This window comes from Tupaia chinensis, unplaced genomic scaffold (genome assembly GCF_000334495.1).
Source record: "Tupaia chinensis unplaced genomic scaffold, TupChi_1.0 Scaffold000515_1, whole genome shotgun sequence".
Taxonomy (NCBI): domain Eukaryota; kingdom Metazoa; phylum Chordata; class Mammalia; order Scandentia; family Tupaiidae; genus Tupaia; species Tupaia belangeri.
The window spans coordinates 7,700,318-7,715,254 of NW_006160028.1; the positions used below are offsets into that span (position 1 = coordinate 7,700,318).

The following is a 14,937-nucleotide window of genomic DNA, read 5'->3' on the forward strand; positions in this document are numbered from 1 at the left end:
AAGGTTTTTTGCTATAGGGTGAGTGTGCTTGCCAGAAAGACAGAGACAAAGAGACAGAAAGTGAGAAATCACCCTCCGGGGGGATGGCCAAGTCGCAATCCCTTCTCCTCCATTCTCCCTTTGGGATCTTGGGCACGCATGCACACATGTGTTTAAGCCACCGGGTCCGGGACTCAAACTGCGATCGACTAAATGGGAGTCCAGCGACATAGTCATTACGGCAACTGCTGGTTCTGAGTTTATTTTTATTTTTTTGTGTGTGATAGTGGGCAAGAGAGGAGAGAGTGGCAGGGAGGAAGTGAAGCGCCTCCACCAGCATCTTGTCAACACCATCATTCTCTTTTCCCAGCCCTCTAGCTCCTTAGGATCTTGTGTGCCTGTGTTTGTTTTCAGGTCTACCTGGGGCTCTGATCCTAAGATTGCCACATGACTTCCAGCCTTTCAGACATTTGTACTACTGCTGTGCTGCAGCAGCAGATCCTGTGGTTTTCTTATTTATTTATTTTAGTTTGTTGTGCCAGGGAGATGGGAGGGAGGGAGGAAGAGAGAGAAAGAGAGAGAGAGAGAAAGAAAGAAATGACCCTCTAGGTGGGAGGGCAATTCTGTAATCCCTTCTCCACTATCCTCTCAGGATTTTGAGCTTGCATATACACATGCTTGATGTGTTTTCTAAGCTACTGGGTCCAGGACTCAAACCACACAGTCAGCCTTGTGGGATCCAGCTGCCTTCACCACACCACTGGCTGGCCCAGGTTTTCTTACTTTGAGCCAATGAATATTTGCTTTGTTTTAGCTATCTTTTAACTTACTTATTTAATTTCCTTTGTATTTAATAGAGAGTAAGTTTTTTGTGTATACATTTTTTTTTCTTTTCTTGAAAGCCAGGATTAGGGATTAATGAGATTAAAATTTCAGTTTATTTCTCAAAATCATCCCCCACTTACATTTACCAGTTGGTAGATAGTCTATCTGTTATAATGGGAGGGAGTTGTGGAACCAAAAAAATAAATGTCTTTGTGTTGCTATCATTTCTGTAGAGGGGTTTTAAAAAAAGATCTTTGACTGCTATACTTTGTTTCCTTGATGGTAGTGAAGACACTGTTCTTCCTTTGGCACTGAAAATAATACAGAGAATAGAAATATGGAACTCTTTAAGTTTGGACTATCTTGGCTCTTCCAGCTGTGGTAGAGACATGGGACTCCATTATGCGTTTTGGAATATTTCCTTTATCATGTTACTAATGAAGAAGGGGTATGAACCAGGAGATAGTAGCAGGGAAATGACTTTTCATCAAATATGTGCCATTAGTAAGCTTAAAACAGATATAAGTAAGAAGAACTAAGGTATAAGTGAAAAGGGTACGTGTAATGAGAAATGGTAAAGGGGGGTTCCTGCCATAGATGGTAAATCACTGGGATAGATTAAGGTACCCTGCTGCCACCTGTAATATTAGGACCTTAAAATTAGCCCATTAAAAAAAATTGCGGGAACCAGCAGTTAGCATAATGGCTATGTCGCTGGACTCCCACGTAGTCGACCGCAGTTCGCGTCCCGGACCTGGTGGCTTAAAACTCAGGCCGGGTGCGTGTGCATGCATGCCCAAGATCCCGAGAGGAGAATGGAGGAGAAGGGATTGCAGTATGACCATCCCCCCTGGGGGATGATTTCTCGCTTTCTATCTCTATGTCTCTCTCTGTCTGGTGAGCGCACGCTCCCTATAGCAAAAATCTCTCCCCGCAAAATAAATTGCTAGTGGGTATGTGCTCACTAGAAAGACAGGAGAGTGAGAGGGAAAATGAAGAAAAGAGCTCCTACAGTGAATGTTCATGATGTAGTCCCTTCTCCGTTTCTCCCTCCTGTTAAGATTTTGGTCATGTGGGCACTCATGACTGGTGTATGTGTGTGTTTTCTTTTTTCCTTCCTTTTCTTCTTTCTTTCTTAAGAGATTTTTGCCATACGGCACGTGCACTTTACCAGAGAGACAGAGAGCGAAAAATCACCTCCTGGGGGGATGGCCATGCTGAAATTCCTTGTCCTCCAAGCTCCTCTCAGGATTTTGGGCACACATGTACATTCACCCAGTATGTTTTAAGCCACCAGGTCCAGGACTTGAATTGTGATCGACTATGTGGAAAGGAGAAGGGATTGCAGTATGACCATCCCCCCTGGGGGATGATTTCTCGCTTTCTATCTCTATGTCTCTCTCTGTCTGGTGAGCGCACGCTCCCTATAGCAAAAATCTCTCCCCGCAAAATAAATTGCTAGTGGGTATGTGCTCACTAGAAAGACAGGAGAGTGAGAGGGAAAATGAAGAAAAGAGCTCCTACAGTGAATGTTCATGATGTAGTCCCTTCTCCGTTTCTCCCTCCTGTTAAGATTTTGGTCATGTGGGCACTCATGACTGGTGTATGTGTGTGTTTTCTTTTTTCCTTCCTTTTCTTCTTTCTTTCTTAAGAGATTTTTGCCATACGGCACGTGCACTTTACCAGAGAGACAGAGAGCGAAAAATCACCTCCTGGGGGGATGGCCATGCTGAAATTCCTTGTCCTCCAAGCTCCTCTCAGGATTTTGGGCACACATGTACATTCACCCAGTATGTTTTAAGCCACCAGGTCCAGGACTTGAATTGTGATCGACTATGTGGAAGTCCAGCGATGTAACCATTACACCATCCGGTAGCCCTGTCCACTGTATTTTTCAAGCTTTGGCATCTGGGACTTGAACTGCGCAGTTGGCCGTGTGGAATCCAACCACCTTAACCACCATTGCACCACTAATATGTTCTTTATCCTAACTATAATGAGGTAGAAGTCCAAATTCTTTACAGCTGAGCCACAAAAATTGTTACTACCCCAGGGTATGTAGGTAAAACTTGTAACTTCATTAAACTTGTTAATCACTTTTTCTTCTCTTGTATCATTTAGCCACTCTTACTATTCCTTTTACCTCTCAGTTAAACTTCAATTTTTCATATTCTTTTGTTTAGCTTCGAGGGATGGGGTTTGCATTTGGGGCAGGACAATTTTTGAGGTATAGGACTGTTCCATTCATTATGGTAGATTTAGCATTTGTATTAGTTTCCTATGGCTGCTGTTACATATTACCTCAAATTGTGTGGCTTAGCATACATTTATTCTCATGATTCTGGAAGCCAGATATCGGGTGTAAGCAGTCTTTGGGAAGATGAGGGTGGGGAGCATTTTTCAGCCTATAACAGTACCTTTGACTTTGCTAAATGACAGTAGTGCCACATCCTTTCCAGTCATGAAACACCAAAAATGGTCTCTCATGTGACTAAGTGCCTCTAATACTTCCAGACATTAAAAATAACTGTAACCTTTACTTTCAGTTATCTTCTGTTTCTAAAATGATACCCTAAGTGATACAACAACCCATATACCAAGAATAATAACACAAGAACAGATGGCACATATATATAGGTTGGTTTTATTCACTGAAATGAATGGTAGGCTTTGCTAATGGACTTTCTAACACTACATTTTTTTCATTCTTGCCAAGATTTAAAAATTTGTTTTTAAATTTAATTTTATTCATTGTCATTATTTTATTTATTTATTTATTTATTTCATTTTAATTTTTTTGAGGTTGACCAGAGATAGACAGAGAGGGAGAAGGAAAGTGAGAAAGCTAGTTACCAGGTCTAGGACTTGAACCGCCGTCAGCTATGTGGGAGTCCAGTTGCCTTAACCACCATTCCGCCTGTCGGCCCCCAAAAAACAAATCTTAATGTGTGAGGCACTTTTTTAAAAGCTCTTCTATCTTCTTCCAAAGATAGAAGTCATTGTGTCATGTCGTCAGTGGAGGATGACAGGGCTATCTAAGGGATGTGCTGCCTAGAGGTTAGATTATCAGTAGCATAAACGGTTAAGCAAGGTTTATAGACAGAATAGCAAAATGGTCTTTTCCCATCCTGTCCCTCCCTTATTCTGGTCTCTGAATGTCGATACCATCTGCCCCAAAATTTCAGTTACTTTCTTTACTGTAATTTTTTTTTTTTTTAAGAGGTTTTTGCCTTAGGGTGCATGTGCTAGACAGAGACAGTGACAGGAAAAGTGAGAAATCACCCCCCTGGGGGGGTAGGATAGCTGCGCCACAATCCCTTCTCCATTCTTCTCCCGGGATCTTGGGCACAGGTACACAAGTTACTGAGTCCAAGACTCAAACCATGGTCAGCCATGTGGGAGTCCAGTGATGTAACTGCTATGCCAACCGCTGGCCCTTCTTTACTATAGATTTTTCTTTTTATGTCTACAAGTCATTCTTTGTAGAATCCTTTTTTAAATCATCTGTTTTAAGCTTTAGTTCTGTAGACTTATGGTCATCGGACATTTCTCAATATATTACCTTTGCTTGTATCAACTTTTCTATTGCCTCTGCATCAGCACTTGATGCTTCTCCTCAGTCCCATGTATAATTTTATTCTTTATCCATAATATTTACTGTTCTTACTGTAGTACTTTTTTACTGTCTTCATTGTGCTCCTGCCTTAAAAAAATAAGTGTTGAACAAGAGTGAAACACATGTTCATAGCATCAGATGACTGAAAAAAAGAAAACCGAGATGTCTTATTCTGTTTACTATCTTACAAAATGTATTCTGTATTCATACTTCATGTATTTTTCATTTGTCCTTAATGGACAACTTGACTACTGTTTAACTTGGGATAGTTTACATTGATTAATAGCTACTGATTTTTCTCTGCTTTTTTAAAAAATTATTTTATTTATTTATTTTAATTTGACCAGAGAGAGAGAGAGAGAGAGATAAATTGAGAAAGCAAGTCACGAGGTTTGGGCCTAAAAACGGGGTCAGCCATGTGGGAGTATCCAGCGCCTTAACCACCATGCTACCTACTGGTCCCCTCTCTCTGCTTTTAAGAACTATGTCGAGTTCTTTAACGTGAATTGTCCTTTTCCCTCTCTTTTTTTAGTTTTGCTATGTGGTACATGTGCCTATGTTGAGATGGGGAGGGGGAGAAAGAGAAGAAAACTGAGAAAGCACCCTCCCAAAGGGGCAGCCACACTGCAGTCCCCTTTCCTTCACTCTGCTCTTAGGATTTTGGGCACGCACCCAGTGTGTTTTTCAAGCTGCCAGGTCTAAGACTTGAACTGCAGTTGGCCATGTGGAATCCAGCTGCCTTAACCACTACACCACCGACTAGCCCTCATATAAATTTTCTTAAGCTACACACACACACACACACACACACACACACACACACGAAGTTGGTAATATTTCCATTTTGTAACTGAGGAATCTGAAACCTAGAGAAAATAGTAACTTGCTCCAAGTTACACAGAGTAGTGAATGACAAAACTAGGATTCGAACCCAAGCTTATCTGAGTAGTTTGCATGCACAAAATATTTATGATATACTCCTTAGCCTGAATGTAGAAGGGAATATAAAGAATGTTTTCTCTTTATTGCTGGGCACAGAAGTAGTCAGAAGCAACATTTTCATACATTTATTCCAACTGATTGGCGTATCTCTGTCCCTAGGTACTCCCTGTCTTCTCGGTGCTTTTGGTTACCTGTGGCACTTATAGACCTTCGTTACTTCCCCCTTCAAAAGGCATTTGGGATGCCAAAGTTACTTATATCCCTCTTTATTTTCCCCTAAAATAACACTCTTTATTCTCTATAATCAACCCTCAGTTCATTGTAATTGACTTTGTGGGGGAAGTGGTGATTAAATTAATTCACATGGTAAAATAATTGGTTAAGTCCTCAACTTTTTTTTTTTTTTTTGGAGAGATTTTGCTCTAGGGCGCGTGCGCTCACCAGACAGAGTGAGATAGAAAGCAAGAAATCACCCCCCAGGGGGGATGGTCACGCTGCAATCCCTTCTCCTCCATTCTCCTCTTGGGATCTTGGGCATGCACACACACTTCTCCGATGTGAGTTTTAAGCCACCGGGTCTAGGACTCGAACCACGGTCGACTACATGGGAGTCCAGCGACATAGCCATTACGCTAACTGCTGGTCCCAAGTCCTCAACTCTTTAATGAATGTCTGTATAAAGTTCATTTTATTCATGATAGAGAACATGTGAGAGAGACAGAGAGAGAGAGAACACTCTCATCAGGATACTTTCTCCTTTTCCCAACCCGGGATCCTGGGCACTGGCCTATTTTCAAGTTTACTGTGGGATCCAAACCTGTTGTTGACCATGTGTCTTCCAGCACTGCAATTTAGTTTGCTGCCAGCTGCACCATGAGACTGGACCAAAAATCTGTATTTTAAAATTTAGGATATTTGTTTACCCAAATTAACCTTTTAATTGATAGTATCTTAGGTGGGATAGTAAAGTTAAAAAAAAAAAAATTAAGCCTACTAGGGAAATACTTGGGATAGGCAGATCATATTGTTGATGATTCATCTCTGAAGTTTGGCTTAACAGATTTCTTATTTTCATAGCATCTTTTATTTTACTTTAGGACCCAAGTTCTCTAACTAGTTCCTATGGCAGTGGCATTGGCGTTCTGGTAGGTGCAGAGTGGTGGAATGGGTGACAACAGTTTGTATGCAGGATTTTATTTATTTATTTATTTATTTATTTATTTATTTATTTATTTAGGGAGAGGTTTTTGCTATAGGGTGCGTGCGCTTGCCAGACAGACAGAAAGAGACAGAGAGACAGAAAGAGAGCGGTCGACTACATGGGAGTCCAGCGACATAGCCATTACACTAACGGCTGGTCCCCACCTTTTTATTTATTTTTAAAAGACTTATTAATTTAATTGAATTATTTTTTTATTATTTTAAATTTGCTGTAGGGCATGTGTGCTCACTAGAGAGAGACAGAGAGAGAGAGAGACAGAGAGAGAGCACACAAGCCTCCAGGTAGAGAGAGAGAGAGAGAGCGAGTGAGCGAGCGTGAGCCTCCAGGTCCCGGATGGAACTGCAGTCAGCCATGTGGGAGTTCAGTGCCTTAACAGTCACACTGGTGGCCCCTGCAGGATCATTTTAAAATAGAATTTTCTTATGAATAAATAAATTTCAAAATGACCGAAGGCCAGCATTCATTTCTCTTAGGGCAAAAGTGAGTTTCACTCCACTATCACCGTATAAGTCCTGGGTCTGGGACTTGAACTGTGGTCAACTTTGTGAGAGTCCAGCAATGTAATCATTATGCCATCTGCTGTCCATGATTTCATTTTTTAAAGTGCATTTTCTGGTGGTGAGAATGTAAATTTGTACATTCTACAACCGAGAACTTTTGGCTCAGTTCGTGAATTTAGGGAGAGGTAACTGGGATGAAGAAAGTAAGAACTGGGCCAGTTCAGTGAATTCTTAAAAGTTTGCAAGATAGAAGAGCTTAGCAGGTGAGGCTAGCAGATGGCATGGATGTTAAGGCAGCTGGATCCCACATGGTCTACAGTGCAGTTCAAGTCCCAGACCTGGCAGCTTGAAAAGCACGCCACATTCATGCATGTGCATACATGTCCAAAGTCCCGAGAAGAAAGTGGAGGAGAAGAGATTGTGGCGCGGCCATCCCCTCAGGGGTTGATTTCTCACTTTCTCTTTCTGTCTCCCTCTCTCAGGGGAATGCACACACCTTATAGCAAAACTAAAAAGTAAAAGAAGAGGTAACAGAGACAAGGATAGAGATTAGGATCCTAAGGAAAAGGATGTATATGTTCCTTTATGTCAGGGTGAAGCAGGTGGGAGAAGATCTAGAACTTAATAAAAAGGTATTTGGTGTGTTGTGCAGAAAAGTGAGAGACTTGATAGACTGATACCACTACTATATAAATCATGTAAACCTATGGCTTTATAAAAGTACTACCAAGGGACTGCCTAGATTACTTCAGTATTTCCAGAAGAAATGAGTAGAAGGATATAAAACTGGAGAGGTAAATAAGGGTTAAGTCTTGCATGTAGTTCAAGAGAAATTCAACCTTTTCCAGTAGTCAATCCAAAACTGTTGATGTGGGAGATCCACAGCCTTTACATTATTTTGCAATATAGAAGGTATATCAAAGGAACACATAATAAAAAACAGATGCAGTAGTTCATTAATAGATGGTAAATACTTGAACTAAGACTGTAGCAGGCTGGCCCTGGGGCCTAGGGGTTAAGGGAGCCTTAACCTGGCTGACTGTGTGGTTGGAATCCCAACGCCAGAGGCTGGAAAAACTTGCCAGGCGCGTGTGTGTACATGGCCAAAATCTTTGTGGGGTAGAGAAGGGATTGGAATATGACTACATCCCATTGGGGTTTGTTTTCTTTGCCTCTTTCTCTGTCTCTCTGATGAGCACATGTGCCCTTTGGCAAAGTAAGAGGTTAAAAAAAAAGACTATAGCAGTGGAGAGAAGGGGTTGGATCATAGTGGTATTAATGAAATCAAACTGTAGGGTTTGTTGGTTGACTAGTGAGATGTTCACAGTTAAAGGGTAGAAAATAGTCTATGAAAGTTTCTCAAGTTTGAATAATACATATATGAAACCCTTTTAAAGGATAATCCTCCCTGGTACTGTAGAACTTAAGTATACCCAGATTTAAGGCAAACCCAAAATGAAAATCAATTTTGTATTTTTCCAATTTTCAAAAAAGGATGTCTGGTGTTTACATTAAAAAAAAATTATTCTGAAGTACACATACCAAAATTTATCTTTTTTTTTTTTTAAGGGAAATTTTTGCTATAGGGCATGTTTGCTTGCTGGAGAGGCAGAGACAGAAAGCAAGAAATCATTCCTCCAAGGGAGATAGCCATGCTGCAATACCTTTTCCATTATTCTCTCAGGATTTTGGGCACACATACACCTGGCATGAGTTTCAAGCCGCCAGGTCCAGGGCTTGAACCATGGTTGTCCATGTGAGAGTCGAGTGACATAACCATTACGCCATCTGCTGGCTACCAAAATTTATCATTTTAATAACTTAAAAATTTGTTGTGTGTGCTCTTCAGCAAGGGAGAAAAAGACGGTGAGAGAGGGAGGGAAAGAAAGTGAGAGAGCACCCCTCATAGGAAATGGTCATATTGCAATCTCTTTTTCATTTCTCTCTTTTTTTGGAATTTTAGGCATGCACGCACATGCACCTGATGTGTTTTTCAAGTCACTGGGTCTGGGACTTGAACCATGTGGTCAGCCATGTGGATCTAGCTGCCTTAGCCATCAGGCCACAGGCTGGTTCACTATTTTAATCATTTTTAAGTATACAGTTAAATGCTATTAAATACATTCGTAACGTTGTATAACCATTACCATCACTCATTTTAGCTTTGCGCAGTGGCAGTATTGTAGCCAATGAGGTTTATCTGAGGCGCGATTATTGCTAATTGAAACCATCACTCATTTTCATAACTTTCTGTCTTATAAAACCGAAACTGTATTATCTGTTAAAACAGTTTATTTCCCTTTCCTCATTCCCTGTTCCTCTAGCCCCTAGCAACCACCATTCTGCTTTCTGTTTCTATATTTTGACTATTGTAAATACCTCATAGGAGTGGAAATCATACAGCGTTTGTCTTTTTGTGATTGGCTTATTTCATTGAGCGTAATGTTCTTGAGGTTAATCCATGTTGTAGCATATGTCAATTTCTTTGCTTTTTAAGGCTCCATGGTACTATATTGTGTGTGTCTATATATATACATATGTGTGTGTATATATGTGTATATATACACCACATTTTATTTATCTGTTTATCTGTTGACAGATGAAGATTTGCTTCCATATTTTAGCTATTGTGAATAGGCTGCTATGAACTAATGATATGAACAAATGTCTCTTTTTAAAAATTATTTTATTTAACTTTATTCATTCATTCATTTTTATTTATTTTAATTTGACCAGAGAGGGACAGAGAGAGAGAGAGAGAGAGAGAGAGAGAGAGAGAGAGCGAGCGAGAGAAAGCTGCCAGGTTCAGAACTTGAACCATGGTTGGCCATGTGGGAGTTCAGCACCCTTAACCACCACACCACCTGCTGGCCCCAACAAATGTCTCTTTGAGACCCTGCTTTTAGTTCCTTTTTTGGTATATCCCTAGAATTGAAATTACTGGATTGTGTGATAAATCTATTTTTAACTTTTTGAGGATCCTATGCTATTTTCCACAGCAGTTTTATATTCCTGCAGGGGTTCTACTTTCTCCTGGTATCATTTTCTGTTTTTTTTTTTTTTTTTTTCCCTTTTTTTTTTTTTTTTTTTTTTTTTTTGCTACACACACACACACACACACACACACACACACACACAAATAATATACTTAATCAAGGAGGACCAGCAGATGGCAAAATGGTTATGTCACTGGACTCCCACATAGTCGCAGTCCTGGACCTGAGTCCTGGACCTGGCGGCTTAAACCTCATATTAGGCATGTGTAAATGGTGCCCAAAATCTTGAGAGGAAAATGAGGAAAGGGATTGCACCATGTCCATCCCTCCTGGGATTGATTTCTTACTTTCTATCTTTCTCTCTTTGCCTCTCTGGTGAGCACATGTGCCCTATAGCAAAAAGTCTCTAAAGCAAAACAAACAACAAAAGAAATGTTTTTTGGGGGATCAGCAGGTGGCATGGTGGTTAAGGTGCTGGACACTCCCACATGGTCCACCACAGTTTGAGTCCCGAACCTGGTGGCTTGCTTTCTCACTTTCCCTCTCTCTCTTTCTCTCTTTTTCTCTCTGTGTGTGTCTCTCTCTGGTCAAATTAAAATAAATGAATGAATAAATAAAATTACTTAAATAATTATTTGAAAAAAAAAGTTTTTAAGGATCAGCCTCCATAGCCTAGTTAAGGGAGCTGGATCCCACATACCTGATACAAAGTTTGAATCTTGGCCCTGGCACCTTGAAATATATGCCAGATGCATGCATGCTCAAGTTTCCAATAGGATGGAGAAATGGAAACGGAATTACAGTATGACTGTGTCCCAGTGAGGAGGTACTTTCTCTCCCTCCCTCTCTTTTTCTCTCTCTGGTGAGTGTACACACACTCACAAATATTAAAAAATAAAAATAAGTTTTTTGACCAACATAAATATGTATAGTTCTAGAGACATAAGTGAAATGATAAAATGCCTTTTTTGTAATATGTTATCTATTGATTTAAGATCAAATCGCACTAATTTTGTATATCAGTACTTTTTTTTACTTCTTTTTTTATGAAATATTTTTTTAAATTTATTTATTTTCATTTGGATCTTATCAGGTTGTCAGGAAAGCCATGACACATTTTTGCATAGAAAAATACATCATGACTTTCCTGACAACCTAACATATGTAAGTTAATTTATTATATGATGATTACTTGCAAGCAAACATGACACATAGTCATCAAGAAGCTTCTATCCTTGGCCCAGCAGAGGTGGTGCATGTGTGCTGCTGAAACACTGTGGTCCTAGGGCTAGTGTATCACATGGCAGACTGAGGTTTTAATTCCCTATCCAAACTAAAAACAGCGCAACAGCATGTATTTGTAATCCCAGTGATTGGAGAGGCTAAAGGAGAGAGATGGCGAACTTGAGCTTGGCCTAGACAACATAGCCAGACCCTGTTTTTTGGGGAAAAAGAAAGACAATACCTGGTGGTACCATGATTAGTTCCAGCCAGGGGGGCTGAGGCAGGAGGATTGGATTGTTACTCTTTCTTTAGCTTCTTTTCTTTGTTCAAGAATGCTACTCCATTGGGGGAGCTGGAAAGTAAACCAACATTTACTGGTTAGAATTACATTCATGAATATAATAGAACAGTATCATAGGAATGGGAGTAGGGAGGTAATTGACAAAGTAATACTTGGGATGATTCTCAGCATACATGAACTAAGTGAGAAGGGTTTAGGAGGATAAAGGCATTTCAAATATGTAAATAATATAAACTATAGTAAATGATATAGGATGGGGAAGAGGAAAGGCAAAACCAGAGGAATATGTACTGAGGCCTGATCACAAAGGACTTTCCAGATGACAAAGGTGTTAGAATTTATACTGTAGGTATTGAGAGCACCATTAGGGATTTTAAATAGGAAAGGGATAAAAATCAAACTTGTATTTTGGAACATATAGGCAGCAGCAAGGTGGAAGATGGTGTGATGATCAGTTATGAGCCTGCTGTAATCCAGGTAAGAAATGTTGCTCTAAAATCTTAGAGACTAGTAGTGGAGAAGGGAAAACAAGTGTTATGTTAAAAATAGAGTCAGCATTGTTTCTCACAGTAAGGCTAAATTAGAGATGAATAATATTACTGAGAAAAAATGCTGCATAAAATGTGTATTTAAAGTCTTTAGGGGTCAGCAGGTGTGGTAGTGGTTAAGGCGCCAAACTCCCATGTGCAGTTTTAGTCCCAGACCGGGCAGCTTGACACTCAGGCCAGGTGCGTGTGCATGAGTGCCCAAAATCCCAAGAGGAGAATGGAGGAGAAGGGATTGCTGAGTGGCCATCCCTCTTGGGGCGGGGTATGTCTGTGTGGGGGTGTGTGTGTGATTTTTTTTGCTTTCTGTCTCTCTGGCAAGCACACACACCTTACAGCAAAAATATCTTTTTTAAAAAAAAATACAAAACATTTGCTAATAATAACATGTTTGTTGATGTGCTTGATTGAGACAATATACAGTGTACTCTGGATGGAAAATCTCATTTTGTATGCTGTAATGATGTACAGTGAATGAATGCAAATAAATAAATTGGAAAAAAAAAAACTTTAAAACTGCACCACTGTGCTGGCAAGAGACTAAAAATGTGGGAATGCAGATCTTAACTAGCTTTAAACTAAGCTTTTACTCTGGTGGAAATCTGTCCAAACTGGATGACTTTGAGTTCTTTTATTTATTTTATTTATTTATTTTATTTTTAATTTGCCGGGGTTAGGGGGGAGTGATATGGTGATTAAGGGCACTGGGCTCCCACGTGGCCGATTGTGGTTTTTAGTCCCAGACCTGGCAGCTTGCTTTCTCACTTTCTCTCTCTCTGTCCTTCTCTGGTCAAATTAAAATAAACAAACAAATAAATAAAAGTTAAATAAAATAATGATCTTAAAAGAATGTATAAAACTTGCTAGAGGACACCTGCACTCCTTGGGGAGAAGGAAAGTAAGAAAGCAGTCCCCATGAAGAATGATCATGCAGAACTTCCCTCTTTCCTACCTATCCTGAGATTTTGTGCATATATGCACACATGCCTGGTGTGTTTCTCAAACTGCCAGGTCCAGGACTTGAATCACACATTCAGCTGTTACATGTGATCCTGCTGCCTTAACCACTATTCTACCAGGTCCTATGCATTCCCTAGAAAGGGTGGGAAGGGAAGGCAGGCTGGAGGGAGGGAGGGAGGGAGGGGAAGAGAGTCTTCTTGGGATTTGGGGCATACATGCCTGGCATGTTTTTCAAGTTGCTGGGTCTGGGACTCGGACCTTGCAGTCAGCCATGTGATATCCAGCCACCCTGACCACCAGATGGCCCCTAATTTTCTAAAAATTTCAGCCAGAGGGTGCTTGTGCTTGCTTAGAGCCCTGGGGAAGAGGTATGGAGAATGGTTGGGGGGTGGTGAGAAAACACTCCCCATGGGGGATAGTGGCACTGCAGTTCCATCTTCATTTCTTTGGGGATTTTGGCCACGTGTGCACAATGGCCTGGTGTGTTTTTTCAAGCTGCTGGGTCTAGGATTTGAACTGTGCAGTTGGCCATGTGGGATCCAGCTGCCTTAACCATAAGCTGTGCTGAATTTACCTTTTGATAGCTTCATAGGGCACAGGAAACAAACCCCTGGGCTGCCTTAAGGAGAGGAGTCTAAAAGGAGACCACTTCCCTTCCTTTACTAAGATGTTAATGTTTCAACTTGGCAGTGGTGAGCCCAGGTGTGTATGGGGGTGATATCTTCACGGAGAATTTATAACAAGGTCACTACAGAGTAACTTTCTTGTGAGGCCTAGGAAAACTTCCAGAATGTATGTATGTATGTATTTATTTATTTAGAGAGGTTTTTGCTATAGAGTGTGTGTGCTCACCAGACAGAGAGATAGAAAGCGAGAAACCACCCCCCGGGGGGATGCCCACGCCACAATCCCTTCTTCTCCATTCTCCTCTCGGGATCTTGGGCACACACGCACACACACCTAGTGTGAGTTTAAGCCACCGGGTCTGGGGCTCGAACTGCGTAGACTACGTGGGAGTCCAGCGACATAGCCATTATGCTAACTGCTGGTCCCCAGAATGTATATATAGTAGTCTTTGGTAGAACCCGTGGGGGCCTTGGAAAATCAAACCCAATCCACTTAGGAGGAATCTACTTCAACCTAAATTTCAGAAATCTTACAGATTAAAATGATAAGGCTATGAGTTCATAGTTTAAATAAATCACAAATTGTACTAAAACCATGGCAGTAGTGAGCAAGACAGTGATACGTAAAATTTATATTTTGTCTTGGTTATTCAAATAACTTTGATATATTTGAAGAAAGAGTGAAAAGGGAGTATGAATTAAGGATCTTCAAAACATGACCAAGCAGATGAAGAAATTTTTAAAAATTCTACTTATTATACAAAAAACTAAATGAAATTAAGAGCTCAGTGTGAACAGATCAGTGAACAGATTGACTCAACAAAAGAGGTATGAGCTAGAGGATGGCTTTGAAGATATTATCCAGAAAATAATTTAGAGATATAGACAATAAATAAATAAAAGAAAGGTTGAGACATTAAGGTTCAAGTGTAGAGTTTTAGCACACAGCTAATTGGAGTTCTAGAAAGATGTATGAATGAAGTAATTTGGCAGTGGTCGAAATGATGAGGATTTTGCAGAATTTATAAAAGAAGTCTAGTCCCATAGCCTAGCGGTTAAGAAAGCTGTATCTGCCCTGCGCCCACGGCGGCGCCTGTGCGACCTCCCAGGCCTGCGCGGCCGGGGCTCTGCTCCGCGTTCCGCTGCCTCTCCGGGGCTGGCGTGTGGCCGCCGGGGCTGGCGTGTGGCCTCCGGGCCTGCG

The 14,937-nt window shown here is 40.8% G+C and overlaps 1 non-coding gene across 1 annotated transcript; it reads left to right on the top strand.

Annotated features, from left to right (window-relative positions):
• Nucleotides 1-9,244: 9,244 nt before the first annotated feature.
• Nucleotides 9,245-9,381, top strand: LOC114009313 (U4 spliceosomal RNA). Its single transcript, XR_003550758.1, has one exon. It is a non-coding gene; the product is annotated as a U4 spliceosomal RNA (small nuclear RNA).
• The last annotated feature ends 5,556 nt before the right edge of the window (nucleotides 9,382-14,937 follow it).